The sequence below is a fragment of the Giraffa tippelskirchi genome, chromosome X (assembly GCF_054371585.1).
Source record: "Giraffa tippelskirchi isolate mGirTip1 chromosome X, T2T-mGirTip1v1.2.pri, whole genome shotgun sequence".
Taxonomy (NCBI): Eukaryota; Metazoa; Chordata; class Mammalia; order Artiodactyla; family Giraffidae; genus Giraffa; species Giraffa tippelskirchi.
In genome coordinates this window covers 40,402,951-40,428,871 of record NC_137289.1, presented here as the reverse complement: position 1 = coordinate 40,428,871, position 25,921 = coordinate 40,402,951, and the positions used below count along the sequence as shown (strand labels likewise).

General features: G+C 41.7%; 1 pseudogene; it reads left to right on the top strand.

The window, feature by feature from the left end:
* Positions 1-14,056: 14,056 nt before the first annotated feature.
* LOC145535617 (protein FAM209 pseudogene) lies at positions 14,057-14,509 on the top strand (annotated as a pseudogene).
* The last annotated feature ends 11,412 nt before the right edge of the window (positions 14,510-25,921 follow it).

Sequence of the window (25,921 nt, the reverse complement as noted above, 5' to 3'; positions counted from 1 at the left end):
TGGTGATGTCAATGAGTAAAACCGTCTCTTGTGTTGCTGAGAAAGGGTATTTGCTCTGACGAGGGCATTCTCTTGGCAGAACTCAGTTAGCCTTTGCCCTGCTTCATTTTGTTCTCCAAGGCCAAACTTGCTGGTTATTCCAGATATCTCTTGACTTCCTTCTTTGGTATACCAATCCCCACTGATGAATAGAACAGCTATTTTTGGTGTTAGTTCTAGGAGGTCTTCTAGGTTTTCATAGGACTGATCAGCTTCAGCTTCTTTGGCATCTGTGGTAGGGGGATAGGCTTGAATTACTGTGATGCTGAATGGTTCACCTTGGAAAGAACCGAGATCATTCTGTCATTTTGGAGGTTGAACCCAAGTAGTGCATATCAGGATTCTTTTGTTGATTATGAGGGCTCTTCCATTTCTTCTATAGGATTATTGCCCACAGTAATTGATATAATTGTCATCTGAATTCAATTCACCAATTCCTGTCCAGTTTAGTTCACTGTTACCCGGGATGTTGATGATTATTCTCACTGTCATTAAGTTAGTAAAAATATAAAGTAGAGCTAATAAGTTAATATGAATATAGAAAGCCCTAGTGTAGTCACTAAGAAAATAAAATTTAAACTATATCATTAATGCAAACCAAAAGCTACACTGAAAAATTTCATTTACAAATGAAGGCAATAAAGATAAAAACAAGGACAAAAAACATGAATTTTGGGAAAAAAAATAAAATAGTCATAAATTTGATCATATTAATAATGATGCAAAAGGCCAGGCTGGATGAAGCACAAGCTGGAATCAAGATTACCAGGAGAAATATCAATAACCTCAGACACACAAGTAACATCACTCTTATGGCAGAAAGTAAAGAAGAACTACAGAGCCTCTTGATGAAAGTGAAAGAGGAGAGTGAAAAAGTTGGCTTAACGCTCATCATTCAGAAAACTGAGATCATGGCATCCGGTCCCATGACTTTGTGGCAAATAGATGGGGAAACCATGGAAACAGTGAGAGACTTTATTTATTTATTTATTTTTGGCTCCAGCATCACTGCAGATGGTGACTGCAGCTATGAAATGCAAAGACGCTTGCTGCTTGGAAGAAAAGCTGTGTCCAACCTAGACAGCACATTAAAAAGCAGAGACGTTACTTTGCCTACAAATGTCCAGTCAAAGATATGGTTTTCCCAGTAGTCATATATGGATGTGAGAGTTGGACTATAAAGAAAGCTGAACACCCAAGAATTAATGATTTTAAATATGGTGCTGGAGAAAACTCTTGAGAGTCCCTTGGACTGCAAGGATATCAAACCAGTCACTCCTAAAGGAAATCAGTCCTGACTATTCATTGGAAGGGCTGATGCTGAAACTGAGGCTCCAATACTTTGGCCACCTGATGCGAGGAACTGACTCATTGAAAAAGACCCAGATGCTCGGAAAGATTGAGGCCAGGAGGATAAGGGGATGACAGAGGATGAAATGGTTGGATGGTATCACCGACTCAATGGATATGACTTTTAGCAAGCTCTGGGAGTTGGTGATGGACAGGGAAGCCTGGCGTGGTACAGTCTATGTGGTCTCAAAGGATCAGACACAACTAAGCAACTGAACTGAACTAAATAATGATGTAAATTATGAATGAATTGAACAATCTAATCAAAAAGCAAATATTCTGAGACTACATAAATATGATAAAACTATAAGCTCTCTACAGTAGACATAATTTAGAGTCAAAGATATAGATTTTAAATGAAATGACTGAAAAATACATATAATGCAAACATCAACCAAAGAGAGAATTGGGTATACTGTACTAAGAAAAAAATGATTTTTATTAAAAACTGATGCTAGGGATAAAGAAGGACATTTCATAATGATAAAAAGGGGACTCTATTAGGAAGACATAGTAATTATATATGCACCTAACAAGACAACCAAAAAATGCATGGAGGAAAAAAAAACCTGATAGAATTGAAGAAAGAAATAGACAATTCAACAATAATTGCTATACTTTACTAATCCACTTTCAATAACGGATAGAAAGACTAGGCAGAAGATCAACAATGAAATAGAGATCTTGAATGATAATATAAACCAGATGAACCTAACAGATATCTATAGAGCAATTTATCCAATACAGGATATACAATCTTCTTAAGAGTGCAGGGAACATTCTCTAGAATACCCTATATGCTAGGACATAAGACCAACCTAAATAAATATTACAGGGTTCGAACCATATCAAGTCCATCCTCAAAATAGAATGAAATTAGAAAACAAAACATTTTGAGAAACAGATAAATATGTGGAAGTTAAACAGCATACTCCTAAATAATCAAAGGGTCAAAGAAAGAATCACAAGAGAAAGTAGAAAATACATTTGGATCTTCAACAATGCGGGGTTTAGGGCAACAACCTTTTCTGCAATCAAAAATCCATATATAACTTGTAGTTGGCCCTCTATGTGGATCTTCCAAATCAGTGATTTCACCTCTGCAGATTCAACCAGCTGCAGATGGTGTAGTGCTGTAGCAAACGAAGCAATGGACAAAGAATTCATCTCAAAAATATACAAGCAACACCTGCAGCTCAATTCCAGAAAAATAGACGACCCAATCAAAAAGAGGGCCAAAGAACTAAACAGACATTTCTCCAAAGAAGACATACAGATGGCTAACAAACACATGAAAACATGCTCAACATCACTCATTATCAGAGAAATGCAAATCAAAACCACAATGAGGTACCATCTCACGCCAGTCAGAATCGCTGCTATCCAAAAGTCTACAAACAATAAATGCTGGAGAGGGTGTGGAGAAAAGAGAACCCTCTTACACGGTTGGTGGGAATGCAAACCAGTACAGCCACTATGGAGAACAGTGTGGAGATTCCTTAAAAAACTGGAAATAGAACTGCCATATGACCCAGCGATCCCACTGCTGGGCATAAACACTGAGGAAACCAGAATTGAAAGAGACACGTGTACCCCAATGTTCATCGCAGCACTGTTTGTAATAGTCAGGACATGGAAGCAGCCTAGATGCTCATCAGCAGACGAATGGATAAGAAAGTGGTGGTACATATACACAATGGAATATACTCAGCCATTAAAAAGAACACATTCGAATCAGTTCTAATGAGGTGGATGAAACTGGAGCCTATTATACAGAGTGAAGTAAGCCAGAAAGAAAAACACAAATACAGTATCAGTTCAGTTCAGTTCAGTCGCTCAGTCGTGTCCGACTCTTTGTGACCCCATGAATCGCAGTACGCCAGGCCTCTCTGTCCATCACCAACTCCCGGAGTCTACCCAAACCCGTGTCCATTGAGTCGGTGATGCCATCCAACCATCTCATCATCGGTCACCCCCTTCTCCTCTTGCCCCCAATCCTTCCTAGCATTAGGGTCTTTTTCAATGAGTCAACTCTTCACATCAGGTGGCCAAAGTATTGGAGTTTCAGCTTCAAAATCAGTCCTTCCAATGAACAGCCAGGACTGATCTCCTTTAGGATGGACTGGTTGGATCTCCTTGCAGCCCAAGGGACTCTCAAGAGTCTTCTCCAACACCACAGTTCAAAAGCATCAATTCTTCGGCACTCAGCTTTCTTCACCTGCCAACTCTCACATCCATACATGACTACTGGAAAAACCATAGCCTAGACTAGACGGACCTTTGTTGGAAAAGTAATGTCTCTGCTTTTAAATATGCTCTCTAGGTTGATCATAAGTTTCCTTCCAAGGAGTAAGCTTCTTTTAATTTCATGGCTGCAGTCACCATCTGCAGTGATTTTGGAGCCCCCAAAAATAAAGTCTGACACTGTTTCCACTGTTTCCTCATCTATTTCCCATGAAGTGATGGGACCAGATGCCATGATCTTAGTTTTCAGAATGTTGAGCTTTAAGCCAACTTTTTCACTCTCCTCTTTCACTTTCTTCAAGAGGCTCTTTTGTTCTTCTCCACTTTCTGCCATAATGGTGGTGTCATCTGCATATCTGAGGTTATTGATATTTCTCCCGGCAATCTTGATTCCAGCTTGTGCTTCTTCCAGCCCAGCGTTTCTCATTATGTACTCTGCATATAAGTTAAATAAGCAGGGTGACAATATACAGCCTTGACGTACTCCTTTTCCTATTTGGAACCAGTCTGTTGTTCCATGTCCAGTTCTAACTGATGCTTCTTGACCTGCATACAGGTTTCTCAAGAGGCAGGTCAGGTGGTCTGGGTATTCCCATCTCTTTGAGAATTTTCCATAGTTTATTGTGATCCACACAGTCAAAGGTTTTGGCATAGTCAATAAAGCAAAAATAGATGCTTTTCTGGTACTCTCTTGCTTTTTCGATGATCCAGTGGATGTTGGCAGTTTGATCTCTGGTTCTCTGCCTTTTCTAAAACCGGCTTGAACATCTGGAAGTTCATGGTTCACATAGTGCTGAAGCCTGGCTTTGAGAATTTTGAGCATTACTAGTGTGTGAAATGAGTGCAATTGTGCTGTTGTTCGAGCATTCTTTGGCATTGCCTTTCTTTGAGATTGGAACGAAAACTGACCTTTTCCAGTCCTGTGGCCACTGCTGCGTTTTCCAGATTTGCTGGCATATTGAGTGCAGCACTTTCACAGCATCATCTTTCAGGATTTGAAATAGCTCAACCGGAATTCCATCACCTCCACTAGCTTTGTTCATTGTGATGCTTTCTAAGGCCCACTTGACTTCACATTCCAGGATGTCTGGCTCTAGGTGAATGATCACACCATCATGATTATCTGGGTCGTGAAGATCTTTTTTGTACGGTTCTTCTGTGTATTCTTGCCACCTCTTCTTAATATCTTCTGCTTCTGTTATGTCCATACCATTTGTGTCCTTTATCGAACCCATTTTTGCATGAAATGTTCCCTTGGTATCTCTAATTTTCTTGAAGAGATCTCTAGTCTTTCCCATTCTGTTGTTTTCCTCTATTTCTTTGCATTGATCGCTGAGGAAGGCTTTCTTATCTCTCCTTGCTATTCTTTGGAACTCTGCATTCAGGTGGGAATATCTTTCCTTTTCTCCTTTGATTTTTGCTTCTCTTCATTTCACAGCTATTTGTAAGGCCTCCTCAGACAGCCATTTTGCTTTTTTGCATATCTTTTCCATGGGGATGTTCTTGATCCCTGTCTCCTATACAATGTCATGAACCCCTGTCCATAGTTCATCAGGCACTCTCTCTATCAGATCTAGTCCCTTACATCTATTTCTCACTTCCACTGTATAATCATAAGGGATTTGATCTAAGTCATACCTGAATGGTCTAGTGGTTTTCCCTACTTTCTTCAGTTTAAGTCTGAATTTGGCAATAAGGAGTTCATGATCTGAGCCACAGTCAGCTCCCAGTCTTGTTTTTGCTGACTGTACAGAGCTTCTCCATCTTTGGCTGCAAAGAATATAATCAATCTGATTTCGATGTTGACCATCGGGTGATGTCCATGTGTAGAGTCCTCTCTTGCGTTGTTGGAAGAGGGTGTTTGCTATGACCAGTGTGCTCTCTTGGCAAAACTCTATTAGCCTTTGCCCTGCTTCATTCTGTACTCCAAGGCCAAATTTGCCTGTTATGCCACGTGTTTCCTGACTTCCTACTTGTGCATTCCAGTCCCCTATAATGAAAAGGACATCTTTTTTGGGTGTTAGTTCTAAAAGGTCTTGTAAGTCTTCATAGAACCGTTCAACTTCAGCTTCTTCAATGTTACTGGTCGGGGCATAGACTTGAATTACCATGATATTGAATGGTTTGCCCTGGAAACGAACAGAGATCATTCTGTCATTTTTGAGATTGCATCCAAGTACTGCATTTCGGACTCTTTTTTTGACCATGATGGCTACTCTATTTCTTCTAAGGGATTCCTGCCCACAGTAGTAGATATAATGGTCACCTGAGTTAAATCCACCCATTCTAGTCCATTTTAGTTCGCTAATTCATAGAATGTCGACATTCACTCTTGCCATCTCCTGTTTGACCACTTCCAATTTGCCTTGATTCATGGAACTAACATTCCAGGTTGCTATGCAATATTGCTCTTTACAGCATTATCACCAGTCACATCCACAGCTGGATATTGTTTTTGCTTTGGCTCCATCCCATCATTCTTTCTTGAGTTATTTCTCCACTGATCTCCAGTAGCATTTTGAGCACCTACCGACCTGGGGAGTATACTAACACATGTATATGGAGTTTACTAAATCGTAAAGATAACCCTGTATGTGAGACATCAAAAGAGACACAGATATATAGAACAGTATTATGGACTTTATGGGAGAGGGCGAGGGCAGGATGATATGGGAGAATGCCACTGAAGCATGTAAATTATCATATGTGAAATGAATCGCCAGTCCAGGTTCGATGCATGATACAGGGTGCTCGGGGCTGGTGCACCAGGATGACTCGGAAGGATGGGATGGGGAGGGAGGTGGGAGGGGGTTCTGGAAGGGGAAAACATGTACACCCATGGTGGATTCATGTCAATGTGTGGCAAAACCAATACAATATTGTAAAGTTAAAAAATAGATAAATAAACTAATTAAAAAAAAAAAGAAAAAAAATCTTTGTATAAGTGGACCTGCAGAGTTCATATGCCTGTTGTTCAAGGGTCAACTTTACTTTGAGAAGAATGAAAGCAAAAACACACCACATCCACGTGAGGGGATGTAGCAAACTAAACTCAAATAGGCAGCCATAGTAAACAATTAATTCTAGAGAAAAATTAATGACATAGAGAATAGAAAAACCACAGAGATACTCAACAAATTAGAATTTGGTTATTTAGAAAGGTCAATAAATTGACACAACTTTAGCGATTTTCATCAAAGGAGGAAAAAGACTCAAATTACTAAAATTAGGAATAAAAAAGGAAAAATTGCTACCAACTTTAGAGAAATAAATATAGTTGTAAAGAAATGCCATGATGCTAGTTAGAAAATTTAGATGAAATGGACAAATTTCTAGAGATACATAAATGACTGAAATTGACTCAAGAAGAAAATGAAAATCTGAATAGCAAGAGATAGAATTAGTCATTTTTAAACCTTTTGCCCAACCCACCTCACAAAAGGCCCCCTTACACTACCTAGATCCCGATAGCCTCGCTGCTGAATTCTACCAAGTATTTAAACCAAAAATCATGCTAATTCTCCACACATGCATTCTAAATGTGTCCACAGAAGTGGAAAGGAACATTTCCCAACTCATTCTATGAGGCAGTATTACTCGGATGACAAAACTAGAGGTCAGTTATTTTGTAGAATTCTCAATTTTGCTCCATCCAGTATTTGCTCATGATGAATTTCATGTTTTGCATCTTTGACAGGAAAATGACAGAAATGATACTGTGTTCATATCATCTCATTCTATCAGGTGGTTCATGATTTCATTGTGTCCCAATATTGATGATATTCACTTGGATCACTTGATTAAAGTGGTTGCTGACAAGATTCTCCACTGTCAAGTTACTCTCCCCTATCTTGTATTTTAAAACATTTTTTTTTTGTATTTTAAAGTACGTAAATATTTTATTCCTCACCAAAATTAGGTTTATTAATTTATTTGTATCTATTTTGTTAAGAGTCTCTTATTTTACTAAATGAATCATGATCTGTCACTATCATTATTTATTTTGAAGTTCACATTGTTCCAGCCTTGGACAGTGGGAACCTCCTTAAGCCTGGCTCTCTGTGCTTTTGCCATCTCCCCATCATTCTTTGACGGAGAAGGCGATGGCAACCCACTCCAGTTCTCTTGCCTGGAGAATCCCAGGGACGGAGGAGGCTGGTGGGCTGACGTCTATGGAGTTGCACAGAGTCGGACATGACCGAAGCGACTTAGCAGCAGCAGCATTCTTTGAAAAATTTGATGCTTTTGGTACAAGATATTCCAGGCTCATCTTGTACTTTTCCTGTCCTAGCCATGGAATTAACAATTTCTCCAAGAAGTCCCAAGTATTTTTAGTGGAAAATGGAATTTAGAATCCAATATATGAGATCTGTGTGTACTCATTATTTCCCAGTTCCTTTCATCGAGAGTCTGGGAAGTGTACACGTGTGTGTGCATGCCTGTGTGTGTGTGTGTGTGTGTATCCTCCCGATATAGCTCAGGCTCTGATATCACAAAATGCTGGATTGTCCTCAACTCATGTGAGTGCCTTTCTCAGCATATTCAGACTCTGACACCCACTCCAGGCAACCCTTTTATAAACATACCCCCCTTACCCTCCTTGCGCTTTGATACTCTGCACTGGCATACCCCCATGTGCAGATACTCTCCTTGTTCCACTCAGCCTCTAACTGCCCACACAGAGCTGGATCACTTCCATCCATGAATGCCCTCCTCACCTTGCTTGGCCTCTGACTTTCTACACAAACCTGCCTCCTCCTTGTGGATTTCGTCTTCTCTGGACTGAGGCTTTTACTCTGTATGCCTGGCCAGCTTCCTATTTAATATCCTCCAGATTAAACGGACTCTCATAGCAAGCTGCTCTGCTCTGTGAATGCCTCTTAATCCCACTTTGGCACTGATTGCCCATGACACATCCTAGCATGGATATCCTGTTTTCCCTGCTCAAATTGTGACATCTCATGCTACACACTTCCCTTCCCTGCTCTTGTGGATCTGGTCACTTCAACCTATTTGAGTTCTGACTCCCTATACTAGGCTATTCTGACTGCATGGATATCCTTATCACCCCTATTTCACTTCTAACATCTCACTCTGGCCCACTATGGCTCCATGACCCCTGTCACGGATACTTGTCTCGATCGATCTCACCTAATTTTTTGTGATGAGTTGCTCAGCAAGAGGGAGAAGGGGAAGAGAGAGGGGTGTTCTTGAATTGAATTTGAAGCATAAGTGAGCATTGCCTATCAAAGATAGATAAACCACATTTCAGGTAGGGAACTTACATGTGAAAAATGGGGTATAGAAAAATAATTCTTCGAGTTTATATTTTTTTCCAGAGGGTTACTAAATAATGCATCAACATTAGTTGAAGAAACTTTCTTCTCCCAGTGTAAAATGACACCTTCTATCTTTATCATATTCTTGATGTGTATGTGTGTCTATGTATCTTAGTCCATTTGGGCTGCTATAACAAAATATCAGGCATAGAGGTGCTTGTGAACAACAGAAATTTATTTCTCACAGTTCTGGAGGCTAGAGGTACAAGATCAGGGTAGCAGTATGGCCAGATGAGGGCCCTTTTCTGAGTTGCGCACTTCTCTCCTATAGGAAGTCTCCTGCGTATGAATAAGTTCCATTCTGAGAGTGCACTTTTAAGCCCAGTTTGTTGTAAGCCCAGCAAAGTTAGCCTTAGTACCCAAATAACAGAATCGGCTGTATTCTGCTGCTTTTTAAAAAATTAATTAATTTTTTTATTGAAGGATAATTGCTTTACAGAATTTTGTTGTTTTCTGTCAAATCTCAACATGAATCAGCCATAGGTATACATACATCCCCTCCTTTTTGAACCTCCCTCCTCTCTCTCTCCCCATCTCACCCTTCTAGGTTGATACAGAGACCCTGTTTGAGTTTCCTGAGCCATACAGCAAATTCCCGTTCCTTTCTGTTTGACATATGGTAATGTAAGTTTTCATGTTACTCTTTCCATATATCTCACCCTCTCTTCCCCTCTTCCCATGTCCATAAGTCTATTCTCTGTCTGTTTCTCCACTGCTCCCCTGTAAATAAATTCTTCAGTACCATTCCTCTAGATTCCATATATATGTGTTATGATATTTATCTTTCTCTTTCTGAGTTACTTCACTCTGTATAATAGGTTCTAGGTTCATCCACCTTATTAGTGAAGTGAAAGTCGCTCAGTCATGTCCAATTCTTTGCAACCCCATGGACAATACAGCCCATGGAACATTCTCCAGGCCAGAATATTGGAGAGGGTAGCCTATCCTTTCTCCAAGGGATCTTCCCAACCCAGGAATCTAACCCAGGTCCCCCACATTGCAGGCAGATTCTTTACCAGCTGAGTCACAAGGGAAGCCCATCCACCTTACTAGAACCGACTCAAATGTGTTCCTTCTTATGGCTGAGTAATATCCCATTGTGTATAAGCACCACAACTTCTTTATCCATTCATGTGTTGATGGACATCTAGGTTGCTTCCATGTTCTAGCTGTTGTAAATAGCACTGGAATGAACAATGGGATACATGTGTCTTTTTCAATTTTTGTTTCCTCGGGGTATATGCCTAGGAGTGGGATTGCTGGGTCATAGGGTATACTGCTCTTTTACACGTGCTTTCGGACATCCTGGGCTAGAAATAAATGTAGTGTTCTAGTGTACTCTATACAGTACTGTGCTGAAAAAAACACAAAAGCACAACCGTTTGTAGAGGATGCGCGCATGAGGCAATGTCTGCCAGACACGTGAATTAACTGACGTGACTGGACATGGGAATGCAAGTTTGAATCTTTGAAATTTCACAGTTTGAAGATTCCTATGTAAGGGACTTACTGTATTCTCACATGGTGAAAGGAGCTAGGGAGCTCTGTGAGTTCTCTTTGTAAGAGCATTAATCTCCATTCTTGAGGGCTCCACCCTCCTGACCTAAATATCTCCCAAAGGCCCCACCTTCTAATATCCTCACACTAGACATTAGGTTTACAACATGAATTTTGGGGGTGCCACTTTCATACAAAAGCTGTATGTGTGTGTATGTGTGTGTGTAGTTGAGTTGATTTCTGCTCTCGCTTCTTACCTCATGAGCTGTAAGTCTTACCATGTACCAGTACTAGTCGTATACCAGTACTTCTCTATGTAAGTATGTAGGCTAACCATATGCTTTAAAATCTAGTAAGGACAACCTTCATGCTCATTCATCTTCTTTTTCAGAAATGTCCTGCCTCTTATAACATGTTTGTTTTTCCACATATATTATAGAATTAGCTTACTTCTCATACCAATCACATTAGTATTTTTTTGAAATCTCATCATAATTTTAGAATAATTTGGGGACAATTGATATCTGTATAAAATCTTTTCATACTCCCAAAAGATACATCTTTCCATTTCGTCATGCATTTCATTGTGTTTTTCAGTAGTATTTCAGAATTTTCTTCAAATAGCTGTTGCATATTTTTTATTTGTCCTTAAATGTATTCTTAATATTTATCTGTTTCTAGCTATTATAAATGATGTCTTCCATTATAAATGTAATTGGTTGTTAGTGTATAGGAAGACTGTTCTATATATTATTATTTTTATCCAGCCATCTAGCTCAATTCCTTTAAAATACAGCTGTCCCTCAATATCTCTGGGAGATTGGTTCTAAGACACCACTGCCAAAGATCAGATACCCAAATCCACAGATGTTCAAGTCTCTTATAATAAGAAGCATAGCATTTTAGGATTTGCATATAAACTGCCCATATCCTCTCATATACTTTAAATCATCTCTAGATTACTTATACTACCTAATACAATGTAAATGATATGTAAATAGTTGCCAGCATGTGGTAAATTTGAATTTTGATTTTTGGAAATTTCTGGATTTTTTTAAATAAATATTTTTAATCCACACTTCGTGAATCCCTGCATGCAAAACCCATGGATAGGAAAGGCTGACTATATAGAGTACTTTTCTTTGGAGTCTCCTGTCGTCAGCAAATAATGTTAATGTTGCCTCCATTGCTCTATGTTTTAAAAATAAACTTTAAAAAACCTTAGAATGATTTTAGACTAACAAAAAAAGTGAAGATAGTTGCCATATATCAGAAAGTTCCAAAATATCACACATATTGTTATAAACTAGCATGCCTACTTTATTTCTAAGATTTGTCCTATTAAAATTTTCTTAGTTTTTACCCAATGTCCTTTTTCTGACCCAGGAACCCATCCCGGATCCCACATTGCATGTAGTAGATGTCTCCTTAGGCTCTTCTTGGATGTGACAATTTCTCAGACTTCCCTTATTTTTCATGACCTTGATAGTTTTGAGGAGTACTAGTCAGGTATTTTATAAAATGTTCCTCAACTTGGATTTGTCTGATGTTTTTCCTATTAACCTGGAACTATGAATTTTTTTTTGGGGGGGGGGTCTTCCTTTGTGGTTCAGCTGGTAAAGAATCCAACTGCATTGCGGGAGACCTGGGTTTGATCCCTGGGTTGGGAAGATCCCCCGGAGAAGGGAAAGGCTACCCACTCCAGTATTCTGGCCTAGAGAATTTCATGGACAGTATAGTCCATGGGGTCGCAAAGAGTCAGACATGACTGAGTAACTTTCATTTTCACTTTCACTTCATGGATTTTGGGGGAAGAAGACCGCAGAGGTTGAGTGTCCTTTTTACCATGTGATACGATCTACATGTCTTATCCCTGGTAATGTTGACCTTGACCACTGGGCTGAAGTAGTGTTTGTCAGGTTATTCCACTGTCAAGTTACTCTTTTTCCCCCTCGCCATATTGCTGTATTTTTTTGAATGAAGTCACTATGTGACTTTTTGAATGAAGTCACTCTTAAGGAATAGGGAGCTCCACCTCCTTGAGAGCACAATTACCTATGTCAGTTATCTGAAATTCTTTCGCGTGGGAAATTTGTCTATTGTCTCACATGTATTCAATCATTTATTTATATCAGTACGGACCCATAGATATTCATTTTATACTTTGGGATATAATCCCAAAAGATGACTAACTTAATTTATTACGTTGCTCGTCTTGTTACAGTTTTGGCCATTGGAAGCTCATTCCTGTCTTCTTTGACATAACTCCGTTACTTCAGGGCTTTTTTATTTTTTTAAAATTTTAAAGCACTTCCTTTTTGATACAGTAAGATCCCCCAGACTCCTCTTCTATATTTCCTCTCTGAGCCCTACAATCAGTAATTTCTCCAAGAAGCCTGGTTCCTTTTATTGGAAAAGAGGATTGGGAACCAAGATCTGTGCTTATTTCTACATCATTGTTTCTTTCAGATTTTGGGAGTATCATTTCTCTTAAACCCTTTCAGCTAAGAAGGCAAAGAAATATATGTATGTATACTCATGGGCCATCTATTTCACTGCTCAATTCAAGTATGCATGTGTAACAGTATCAGGATTGTTAACCTGTACCCCTACGAGAAAGAACACTATAAACTAGATTACACTGCTTTTATATTTTACTTTCAGTCTTGCAAACTCCATTCATTTCCGAAGTTACTTAAGTCAGGGGATCTTAGTGAGGTGGTTTCATACATTTGTAATATAATTCCATTCTTTAGTCAAATTCTGCATTCTATTCTTGATGTCAGTTTTTTTTAAATATGCATGCATTGCTTTACTTTTTGTGCTGTAAGGTTCTTCTGGTTTTGACAAATATGTAGTGTCATGTATCTTCCATAACATCATACAGAATAGTTTCACTGCCCTAAAACATCCTTTATGCCTGGAGAAGGAAATGGCAACCTACTCCGGTATTCTTGCCTGGGAAATCCCAGGGATTGAGGAGCTGGTGGGCTACTGTCCATGGGGTCTCAAGGAGTCACACACGACAGCGACTGAGTACAGTCATTTTTAAGAACAGTGTTGGCCACACAAAACACATCAGTGGCTCCTAGTTTGTGGCCTCTGGTTTAATATCTTACTTTCCCACTTGTCCCTCTGCTCCATAGGGGTACATGCCCATGGGGCTGCTCTGCTCAGCCCAGTGTTTGGATTCAACAAATGGAATAATGAAAATCGAAAACGGACCCACCCTCCCAGTAGAGCACCAGGTTCAGAAAGAATACATTGGCATGGAAATGGCATTCTGTCACTCCCCACCTCTTTTTCAATTGCCCTCTGGAAATTTCGCTATTTCCCTTTAAGCCCTACTCCCAGTTGACCCCTGCAAGCCTTCTTACCCTCGGCCCTGAAGTCATCACAATGGCCACATGGGTTCTGGTGGGGGCGGGGCCCTCTATGACGTCACCAAGGGCCCAGCCCTGGCTGGTCCTCAGTCTCCAGGTGCCAGGGCAAACCAGCGCACCAGGAGCTGTTTCCTCTCGGCTCACATGTGGTCCATCAAATGGTTCCTGTGCTTTTCCACGGGTGTTACCTGTGTCTGCGCCTTAATGTTTACTTCTCTGAGAGAGAGAGCCGAAGAAATCCAGGGGAAGATGCTCTGCGGAGGATACAGTCTAATTCAGCAAAATCAACCAGAGCATGCCCGAGACTGGCTTAAGATCATGTTTCCCTGGCTTTTCTTCATTGTGCTCATGTATGTGACAGTGAAGTTGATGGGAGAGAGTGGTGAGAGTAATGTGCAGACTCCTCCTGCCTGTCAGGGCGGTTCATTTGGCTCTCCGGGACAGAAAAAGAAAAATGCTTCCCCAGACAAAGACTATATGTTTGCCACCTTAACCCAGCTGGAGATGGACCTTGTGAAATTTGTGTCCAGGGTGCGGAATCTGAAACTTGCCACGGCAACCTGCAGTAACCTCAATGCTCCCAATGTCGAGGTTCCTGCAGACGCACACAATAACATTACACTGTATGAACTCTGGTGCGACGAAGACTCCGATTGAGTGGATTTGTATGTCAGAGTAGGAGAGGAATTGTTGATTGTTGACATACCTTATCCAAACTAATAAAACTATTCTGAAGCAAAAGAAAAAAGCCTCTGATATTTTTTATTTGCTCTACAGTTTGACCTTTTCCAGAGTGTCGTATAATTGGCAGCATGCAGTGTATAACCTTTTCCAGACTAGCTTATTTTACTTTATAACATTCATTCAGATTTCATCCATCTCTTTTTGTGATTTGCTAGCTAATTTCTTTTTATTCTTGAATAATATTCTGCTATGTTGATGTACCAAAGTTTGTTTACCCAGTCGTCTACTAAAGGACACTTTGGTTGCTTCCAATTTGTGGGTGAGAGAGAGAGAGTATGAATTAAGCTGTTATAAAATTCATGTGCATGTTTTTGTGTGGGTATTAACTAGCAAATCATTTGATGAGCAGTCTAGGAGTGTAATTGATAGATCATGTGGTATGACAATGTTTAGCTCTGTAAGAAATTGCTTCCAAAGTGATTCTACCATTTTGCAATCCCACTAACAAGGAATGAGAGTTCCTGTGGTTCCTCATCTTTGCCAGTAATTGGTTTGTCAGATTTTTGTATTTGACCATTCCAATAAGTGTGTAGTGGTATCTCATTATTTTAGTTTCACCAGTCTACTCTAAAAAGTTATCTTATTTCCGTATTTCCATTGCAGCATTTCCATTGTGTTTTATTACCATAAATTCTTCAGGAGTTTTATCTTTAATCTGAGGTTTAAATAGATCTACTGCTCAGCAGAACTTCTGCTGCTGTTTATACCATCAGTGATTATTTTGCTTAAATAGTCTTCTAATAATATTTTCATGAAGGACTCATAACTTGAAATCATGTATAACACTGAGCACGTTTTTGAGAGAGGGCAACAGGCAGGAAGGCCAGGGGTCTCCAAATGGAGGAAATAGGCTGCAAGTGTCAAACATTTTATCTCTCTTAAGCGGCAGGAAAAAACAAACTAGCGATATTTTTTCCCTTCTCTATACAAATTTGAGAGGTTTCTCTTAAAATACTGTGTTGCCATGACACCTGGTTTCAGCTGAAGTTAACTACTCTCAAACTTTGAGTTAACCAATGCATTTTTCTTATGGAAATGTTTGTCTTAAGCTATGTTAATGTACTGTGCATTTACCCCAAACACTGTCTTTCGCCTAAGGCTCAGAACCTACTTGGCAAACCAGTATGTTATACTCAGACATTGTTCCCCTAATCTATGTAAATGAAACTATTTGCATGATCTGCCTTTCTGCAAAATTCAAGTCAATCCTTTTATGGCCTGGAATGTCCGGTGCCCAGATTATTCGAAAATACATCTTATGGATGAGGGGTGTGGTGTCACTCTGAGTTGAAGACATTCCTTTCTTACATTAACAAACTGCTAGTGACTATATAACATCCAGCTGAAGACTAGCAGGGAGGTACTCTTTCTGCCCCCTTCTGATGCCTATGTCAGCTTTCTCTATCTCCTTTATACTTTAATAAAACTTGATCACACCAAAGCTCTGAGCGATCCAGCCTCGTCTCTGGCCCAGGATTGAATTCTTCTCCTCCAGAGGCCAAGAATCCCGGCCGTTTTTCTGTGGCTCAGCAACACCCTTTCATCTTGCGGGCTCGTCCGGAATTCTTCACCACAAGGTAAGGATGCTTAGAGCTCTAGTTCTTTGTTCTCCGAGCGAACACGTTTTCTGCTGTACTTTACTAACTCTACGGCGTGCTTGTGTGAATCTGCGTGAAAGAAGTGAGGAGCCCTGCTCTGCGGTTCCGCGGTGACCTCATACGGCTTATGGCAGAAACCTGTCGGGGGTTTATACCGACCTGCCAATGCCAAGAGGCACCCAGTGTCTCCTTTGGGGACCGAGCAGAAATGGGCAAAGCGTGTGGACCGAACTCTCCTTTCTCGGTCAAACTTTTCGGTCTCTTTGACCATTTCATAGCTCCTTGGGAATTAGAAGTACTAACCTATCTGTCGGGTCATAGACTTTCAAGGGACTTGTGATCTATGCTGTTACTGTGTACTGTTCCTTGGGTCCCAAACTTGAGGTTGGTAGTCAGCAAGCGCCTAGCCTCGCTAGGAATCGAAAGTTTGGAAGCTAGATGGAGCTCTAGCTGTGGGAACATCTCTGAGGTTAAAAGTTACTCAGATTGGAACTGCAATGGATGTTTTTTCCTTTGGTAACACTGGCTCTTAGTGGCCCAGACGAGGCTCTTATACTGGTGTGGTGATGCTTGGAAGGAACATCTCAGTTTTATGTGCGCATTGGTCTTATTGTGGTCAGGAATATATTCAGGGTCGTGCACAGGCACTCAGGTGACAAATGTCTCCTCCAGCGGTCTTGGTCTGGGAGGCATTCTGGAAGGTTACTCTGATTGCACCCCGGGTGGCATCAGAGGCAAGCAAGGTTTTAACGGCGAGGAGCTGGACGTCAGTCAGGGATGCCATCAGGTCTACCCCTGGTGCATCCCCACCCCGTCTCGGTGGTAGAACCGGGAGGGACGAGTACGGCGCCTGCGTCGGTAAGGGACAGACTAAGTCCGACCAGAAAAAGAAAAGCTTTGGTGTCAAGTCTGTCTACACCCCCATCTAGAGCAGGGAGGGACGCCTCCGAGAGAAAGAGGGCGCTGGTCGCTTTTTTTCTCTCTTACAGATGGGAGCTAACAATTCCAGCCTCACTCCTTTGAACTGTATCCTGAAAAACTAGGATAGATTTGATCCCCAGGGCTTAAAGAAGACACACCTGGTCTTCCTATGTGATACTGCATGGCCGCGGTACCCACTGGAGGATGGCGAACGGTGGCCAGTTGGAGGGTCTCTTAAGTATAATACTGTTCTACAATTAGACCGGTTCTGTAAAAAAAAACAAGAGAAATGGGTAGAAGTAGCATATGTGTTGCCCTTTTTCTCTCTGCGAAATATGCCAGACTTGTGTCCTAAGGGTGTAGGTTTGGGTGTGACACCTTCAGCTCCCTCCTGTCCTCCTACTTTGCCCCCATACCCGGGGCTCCCAACTGAAAACCAGAACCACCCCCCCCCCCGCAAGAAGGGCTGCCTTGGTCTCAGTGGAAACCCAAACTGAGATTCAAAGTGCCCATATAGAGGTCGAACCAACACCTGTCTCAGTACGACCTCAGACTACTTTGGTTTCAGTAGAAACTCAGACCATCGAAGTAAGAGATGGGATGGAAGACAGGAGACAAGGAGAGAAAGAAAATCAGGTTTCTCCAATCTATCCCTGGGATCTTCTGCGCAGAGCAGCCAGAGAGACTGAGGAACAGCGGCACAAGCTGTTGCCTCTTCATGAAGCACCCACCGGGAGAAATAATCAGTCTATGAGAGTGAATAAGCCTTTTTCTTATGAAGAAATACAAAGAATTAAGGAGGATCTGGGAGACTATTTAGAGGACCCAGAAAAATATATTAGAGCTTTTAAAGGTGTTACTTTGCTTTATGACCTTACTTGGAAGGATGTGATGTATATCTTGGGACACACGCTGACTCCCGACTCAAAGAGTCGAGTCTTGGAAAAAGCAGTTGCTTATGGAGATAAATGGCTTGGTAATGAATCAGTAGGGAAGAGGGAGGACGAAACAGCCGCTCTCCCCACTGAGAATCAGGCGGTCCCAACTATAGAACCAGATTGGGACTACAACACAGCTAAAGGAAGATGGGGTCAGAGTCATTTTGTCAGATGCATTCTTGAAGGACTCAGGCAGGCGCGTGCTAAGCCTTTAAACTATGGCAAATCGGCAAACATAAAACAGGAGGAAAAGGAAGCTCCTGGTCAATTCCTAGATAGACTGAGAGAAGCCCTTCGCAGATTCACTGAGATTGATCCCGAAAGTGAGGAGGGAAAAGCGATCTCAAAAGATGGATTTCTCACTCGGTCGGCTCCAGATATCCGCCGTAAGCTATTAAAACGGGCGTATGGACCTAACCAGTCTTTAGATAATCTGTTACAACTGGCTCAGACAGTCTATTATGGTAGGGAATATGAAGAAAAGAAAGAAAGGCAGAAAAAGACAAAGAAAAAGGCGGAAGCCTTCGCAATGGCTGTAAGAACTGTTCTTAAATAGCCTGAGAAAAATGCCCAGAGGGACCCAGGTGAAAAGGGATGGGTTTGCTCTTACTGTGGAAAGGAGAGGCACCTCAAGCGGGATTGCCCTCAGGCATTTAAGCCGCCCCCGGCTCCAGGTCCTGTCTGCAAAGGACCACACTGGAGGAGAGACTGCCCGCAGAGGCGTAGGTTTCAGGGGTCTGACTCTCAAGACAATCAGGACTGAAGGTGCCCGGGGGTCCCCACACAAGCTCCCGTCCTAATTACACCTGAGGAACCCCGGGTATTAATAACTGTGAGAGGCCAATCCGTCAATTTCCTTTTAGATACTGGGGCAACTTACTCCGTGCTTACTGAAGCCCCTGGCCCACTTTCTTCCCGATCCGCTTCCATAATGGGACTGTCTGGACGAGCCAAAAGGTATTACTTCTGTGTTTCTGTCAGTTGTGACTGGGATTCGGTGCTATTTTCACACGAGTTTCTGATCGTGCCAGAATCGCCCTCACCCCTTTTGGGGAGAGAGATACTGAGTAATGTCCATGCCTCTGTTTTCATGAATATGGAGCCCTCCCTTTCTCTCCCTTTAATTGAACCAAATGTAAACCCTAGAGTATGGGCTGATGGAAAATCGGTGGGTCGAGCACAAAATGCTATTCTTGTAGTTGATAAGCTCAAAGAATTGAGCACTTATTCCCACATAAGAAGCAGTATCCACTAAAACCTGAGGTTAAGGAAGGGTTAAGACCCATCATCGAAAATTTAAAGGAGCAGGGACTATTAATTCCCTGTAACAGTCCATGCAACACTCCTATTTTGGGTATAAAGAAATCAAATGGTAACTGGAGACTAGTTCAAGACTTAGGAATAATAAATGAGGCTGTAGTTCCTTTACATCCTGTGGTGCCTAATCCTTATACTCTATTGTCTGAAATTCCTGAACGAGCCAAATATTTCTCAGTAATGGATTTAAAAGATGCCTTCTATTCAGTGCCTTTGGCGGAGGAAAGTCAATTTCTATTTGCCGTTGAAGACCCTACGCAGCCAGCGTCTCAGTTAACCTGGACAGTTTTGCCCCAGGGATTTCGTGACAGTCCTCACTTATTTGGACAAAGTTTGTCCCGGGATCTACAACACTTTAATAGTTCTGGAGCGGTGGTGTTACAATATGTAGATGATATTTTGCTCTGTGCTGAGACAGAGGAAGCTTGTTCACAAGCCTCAGAAGATGTCTCAAACTTTCTGGCAGGCTGCGGTTACAAGGCATCAAGAGAAAAGGCTCAGCTTTGTCAACAATCTGTTAGATATCTGGGCCTAATCATATCAGAAGGGACTAGGGCCATAGGCCCCGAGAGAATTAAACCTATACTAAATCATCCCCTACCTATGACTTTAAGACAACCGAGAGGATTTTTGGAAATCACAGGCTACTGTCGCATTTGGATTCCGGGTTATGGGGAACTTGCCCGGCCTTTATATAAACTTATCGCTGAAACTCAGCAGGCCCAAACCGACAAACTGGTTTGGGCTCCAGATACTCAAAAGGCTTTTAAGGTTCTACAGGCGGCTCTCCTGCAAGCTCCCGCTCTGAGCTTGCCCACAGGGTCAGAATTTCATTTGTTTGTCACTAAAAGAAAAGGTATGGCCTTGGGAGTTTTAACACAACCCCGAGGACCTCACCAGCAACCTATTGCTTATCTAAGCCGACAATTAGATGTAATTTCACGTGGGTGGCCCCACCGCCTAAGAGTAATTGGAGCAGCGGCTTTATTAGCACCAGAAGCTTTAAAAATAATTAATGGATGAAACCTTACTGTACTGACTTCTCATGATGTGAGTGGAATCTTAAATTCTAAGGTTAATATCTGGATGACAGACAGTAGGCTTCTTAAATATCAGTCATTGTTGTTAGAAGGACCAGTAACTAAGCTTAAGGTTTGTGGGAATTTAAATCCTGCCACTTTCCTTCCTGAGAAGGAAAATGAAACACCAGATCGTGATTGTTCCCAATTTCTAACTTTAAACTATGCAGCTCGGGAAGATCTAATGGATACCCCATTAGACAATCCTGACATGGAAATATTTACAGATGGCAGTTCTCTTGTTCGAGATGGAAAGCATAAAGCAGGTTATGCAGTGGTGATGGCTGAACAGGTTTTCAAAACAAAATCTCTCCCCCAGGGAACTAGTGCTCAGTTAGCGGAGCTTGTGGCTCTGACCCGAGCTCTAGAGTTAAACAAAGGGCAGCGAGTAAATATCTACACTGATTCTAAGTCTGCTTATTTGACTTTACATGCTTGTGCTGCCATATAGAAAGAAAGGCAGTTTAACACAGCAACAGGAGAACCTATTAAACATTTCAGAGAGATCGGGAGACTTTTAACTGCTATATATTGTCCTAAGGAAGTAGCTGTTATGCATTGCAAAAGACACAACAGGGATGGGAGTAAAATAGCCCGAAGGTAATCAGCTGGCTGACGCCAGAAAAGCAGCACTTTACCCAATCCCCTTCACTACAGACGCCTTTGATCTGGACAGGTCCTGTGGAGCGGGAAAAACCACAATATACTGAGGAAGAATTAGAAAGATGAGAAAAGAGGAGCAAAGATTACTGATAAAGGATGGTTACAGTCCGAAGATGGATGATTAATAATTCCTGAAAATGCTCAATGGAAAATCCTTAAGGGTTTACACCAGAGTTTTCATTTGGGTGCAGAGAGTACTTACCAGATGGCTTCTCATTTGTTTGAAGGTAAACATGTAATAAAAACTTGAGAGAACATTATCAAAAGGTGTGAGGCTTGTCAAAAAAATAACCCAAAGACTAAAAAGCTGGCAAAATCTGGATTACAACGAAGTGGAAAGTATCCTGGAGAGGACTGGGTGGGAAATTGATTTTACTCATATGCCAAAAGCTAATGGATATTTTTTTTTTTTTTTTTGCTAATGGATATTCTTGCTTACAAGTTTGGGTGGGTGGATACTTTTACTGAATGGATTGAGGCTTTTCCCTGTCTTAGTGAACAGGCTAAGGAGGTTATAAAGATTTTAATCCATAGAATTATCCCCAGGTTTGGGCTGCCACGGAGCCTTCAGAGTGACAACGGCTCCGCCTTTAAAGCTGCCGTAACTCAGGGGGTGTCTAAAGCTCTAGGAATAGAATATCACTTACACTGTTCCTGGAGACCCCAATCCTCAAGAAAGGTTGAAAAAGCTAATGACATTATCAAAAGACACCTGCGTCAATTAACTCAAGAGACTCAGGACAATTGGATTAAAGTCCTACCCATAGCTTTAATGAGGGCTCGAACTGCCCCCAAAAAGGAGGGACTGTCCCCCTTTAAATGTATTTATAGAAGGCGTTTCTTACGCACAGACATTGTTATAGACCCTGAAGCCTTGGAATTAACTAATTATGTAACTCGGCTCTCAGCTTTTCAACAGGCATTAACAGAACTCCGGGAGAGGACTCCTGACCCAGCCTCTGAGTCAAGCAAGCCTCTATTTGAACCAGGAACTGAGGTCCTCATACAAACTTTGGGTCTGGTGGCCAATCCCTTGAGCCCCTCTGGGAAGGTCCTTGCCAAGTTATTCTTTCTTCTCCCACAGCTGTCAAAGTGCCAGGAATTGATTCGTGGGTACATCACACTCGAGTTAAGAGGTGGCACCCTGACCAGAACTAAGTGGCTTCATTTTATGTCTTGACTTTCTATGCTCTGACTTTGTACCTTTCAGATGGGCCTGATCATCTATGTGAGCCTACTTCTGCTGACTCCAAAGGTCCTGAGTCTGCCGTTTGATCCTCAAGATAATGCCTTCCTGTCCTGGGCTCACTCCTACGCTGCCTTTCATAATCGGTCTAACTGCTGGGTCTGCGGAGCACTCCCCTCTTCATCAGTGGAAGGCTTCCCGTGGTGGACATCTCCACTTCAAGGAAAAGACTTTCTCCAAGTCTGCGAATACCTTCGACAACAATCCTATGTGACGCCTCTTCTTAAACTAATGACATCTAACAACCCTAAAATGGACTGGTGCAACACTTTGTACCTTAACTATGGACATAACGTGACTTTTAATTTTGATTATACATTGTCTCGGTTTAATGACTCTTTTGCCACACATAAGGCAAATAGGTCTAGATCTAATGGCTTTTTACCTGATGTTTATCAAATATGGGATGAGGTTATATGGCTAACTCCTGAAAAAGGACGTCTAATATCTACTGCCCCTATATGCTGGGAACAAATACAGCCATCCCCGGAAGTTAGTCAACAACTTAATTATAATGATTGGAAACACTTGGGACTTTTGCCTCGGGAAATATGCAATGTAATCATTCCCGTGTTTTCCAACCCCAATTCAGGTCCTCCCTTTGTCTGGCCAGGCACTGATTGGGACTGGATATCTCAGTCACGCTGGCTTGCTCCAAACGGGACTTATTGGATATGTGGCTCTTACCTATGGGCATGGCTTCCCCCTGGTTGGACAGGGAGATGCACCCTAGGTCTCGCCTTTACTCACGGCTCTATCTTTTCAGAGCTTCCAAAAAAACCTGCTAATTTACCCCACCTTAAAACTCGGTGGGCAAGGTCTATATTTCACTGGTATGATTATTTGGCTGCAATGTTTGTTCCCTCTTTGGGAACTACAGACGTTATGCTACGAGTAGGTGCTTTGACTAATTTTACTCAACAGGCATTGCAAGATTCTCAAAAAGCTATTTCAGCTCTTAATGCTGAACAAGCACAAATTAGAAAGGTGGTTTTACAAAACAGATTGGCTTTAGATATTCGGAGAGCTGCGCAACGAAGAACTTGTGCCATTATTCATACCCAGTGCTGTACATATATACCTGATACGAGCACCAACGTTACTCATTTTGCTAAACACATGAACAAGATGATTGGGGCTATGGATACTCCTGGAGCCTCGATTGCCTCACTTTGGGAGACGTTAACTAGTTCCCCATGGGGGAAAACTAGTTTAATTACAATAATTCTGGTGATTTTGTTTTTGCTGTTTACTCCCTGCATCCGTAACTGTGTAACTGGATTTGTTTCTAGGTGCATGAGAGCTTTTAAGTTACAGATGGTGATGGTGGCTTAAATGCCTGCTACTGCTGCAGCTTCCTCCAACTACTATTCGGGGCCCCTGGATCAGACACCCTCAATATGAGAGTTAGGAGAATATGTTGCCTCAATAATTTAGGAACAACGCCCCTTGTCAGCTTGGAAGCAGTTATGGAACAAAAACGACATCCCTTTTCCCTAGGCAACATAATTCTCCTAAAAGAAAAGGGGGGAATGAGAGAGGGCAACAGGCAGGAAGGCCAGGGGTCTCCAAACGGAGGAAATAGGCTGCAAGTGTCAGGCATTTTATCTCTCTTAAGCGGCAGGAAAAAACAAACTAGCGATATTTTTCCCCTTCTCTATACAAATTTAAAAGAGGTTTCTCTTAAAATACTGTGTTGTCTCATGCATCGAACATGGAATGGTGTTCTGTTTCACATATGATAATATACATGTTTCAATGCTATTCTCCCAGAATGTCCCACCCTCAGGGCTGGGGCAATGGGATGACCCAGAGGGATGGGATGGGGAGGGAGGTGGGAGGGGGGTCCAGGAAGGGGAACACATGTAAACTCATGGCTGATTCATGTCAATGGATGGCAAAAACTGCTACAATATTGTCAAGTAATTAGACCCCAACTAAAATAAATAAATGTATTAAAAAAAAATACTGTGTTGCCATGACACCTGGTTTCACCTGAAGTTAACTATTCTCAAACTTTGAGTTAACCAATGCATTTTTCTTAAGGAAATGTTTGTCTTAAGCTATGTTAATGTACTCTGCATTTACCCCAAATGCTGTCTTCCGCCTAATGGCTCAGAACCTACCTGGCAAACCAGCATGTTAAACTCAGAATGGCACCAGACCCCTCATCCATAGGATGTATTTTCGAATAATCTGGTCACTGGACATGCCGAGTCATAAAACGATTGACTTGAATTTTGCAGAAAGGCAGATCATGCAAATAGTTTCATTTACATAGATTAGGGGAACAATGTCTGAGTATAAGACATTTCTTCCTTACATTAACAAACTGCTAGTGACTATATAACATCCAGCTGAAGGCTAGCAGGGGGGTGCTCTTCCTGCCCCCTTCTGATGCCTATGTCAGAAGCTTTCTCTATCTCCTTTATACTTTAATAAAACTTGATCACACCAAAGCTCTGAGCGATCCAGCCTCGTCTCTGGCCCAGGATTGAATTCTTCTCCTCCAGAGGCCAAGAATCCCGGCCGTTTTTCTGTGGCTCAGCAACAACCTTTCACTAGCAAGTAAGGTTCTTAAAGAAAAAATCATCACTGGGCTCCACATGTCACCCACACCAGGAAACTGAAAGAATCTTTGTCATTAAACACTTCAACAGGCAAAACCAAACCGTTACCAATATCTTTGGGCACATGGTGGTCAGGATGCAGGGGAGATCCAGGGATTTCTTAGAGATGAGCCCAGGGTCCTGTACAGACAGACAGAAAGTGCCCTGATTCCATCATCCAAGGCTTCCAGCAGGAGGCAGCCACACTGGAAGCCTTCTAGAAAAGGATCTTCTTTATCAGAATAAACATTGTTCAAATTGAAAGCATATTGGTTATTATTTGCCAACCTAAAATATTCTTAAAAGCCTGACCCCAGATCTTTGCAGTTCCCACTGGTTTCTTTGTGTTCAGATTGTCAGGGTGGAAACATTCCGTCATTTCAAATTAGTTTCTTCTAATTCTGTTATTGGCTATTATATGAAGGAAAGGTCACACTTGAAAAAATACATAAGAAAATTCCTGCAAAAAGATTGAGTCAAGGAGCCCATAAGCTGCATGAACTCTGCCTTCTAACAGTTTCAATTTCAAAGACTGACGGCAGAAGAAGAAGGGGACGACGGGGGGCGAGATGGTTGGATGGCATCACCGACCCAACGGACATGAGTTTGAGCCAACTCGGGGAGATGGTGAAGGACAGGGAAGCCCAGCGTGCTGAAATCTATGGGGTCGCAAAGAGTTGGACACGACTGAGTGACTGAACAGCAACAAGCAGCTTCAATTTTCTGCCTGGAGAAATCGGATAAAATAGGCATCCTGATTTTTTCACTTCTCTGTTCAAACTCTGCTACAATGAAATTGATATTCATATCAACATGTAAGGATTTCTGAGTTTTGAGATGTCACACCAAGGTAAGAGGTGCTGGTGAAAATAGAACGCTACTGGTAGGCAAAACATTCTTAAAGCTTTGTTTCAAATTGGATTTAAATACAACACTACATGGTTACATGAAGTC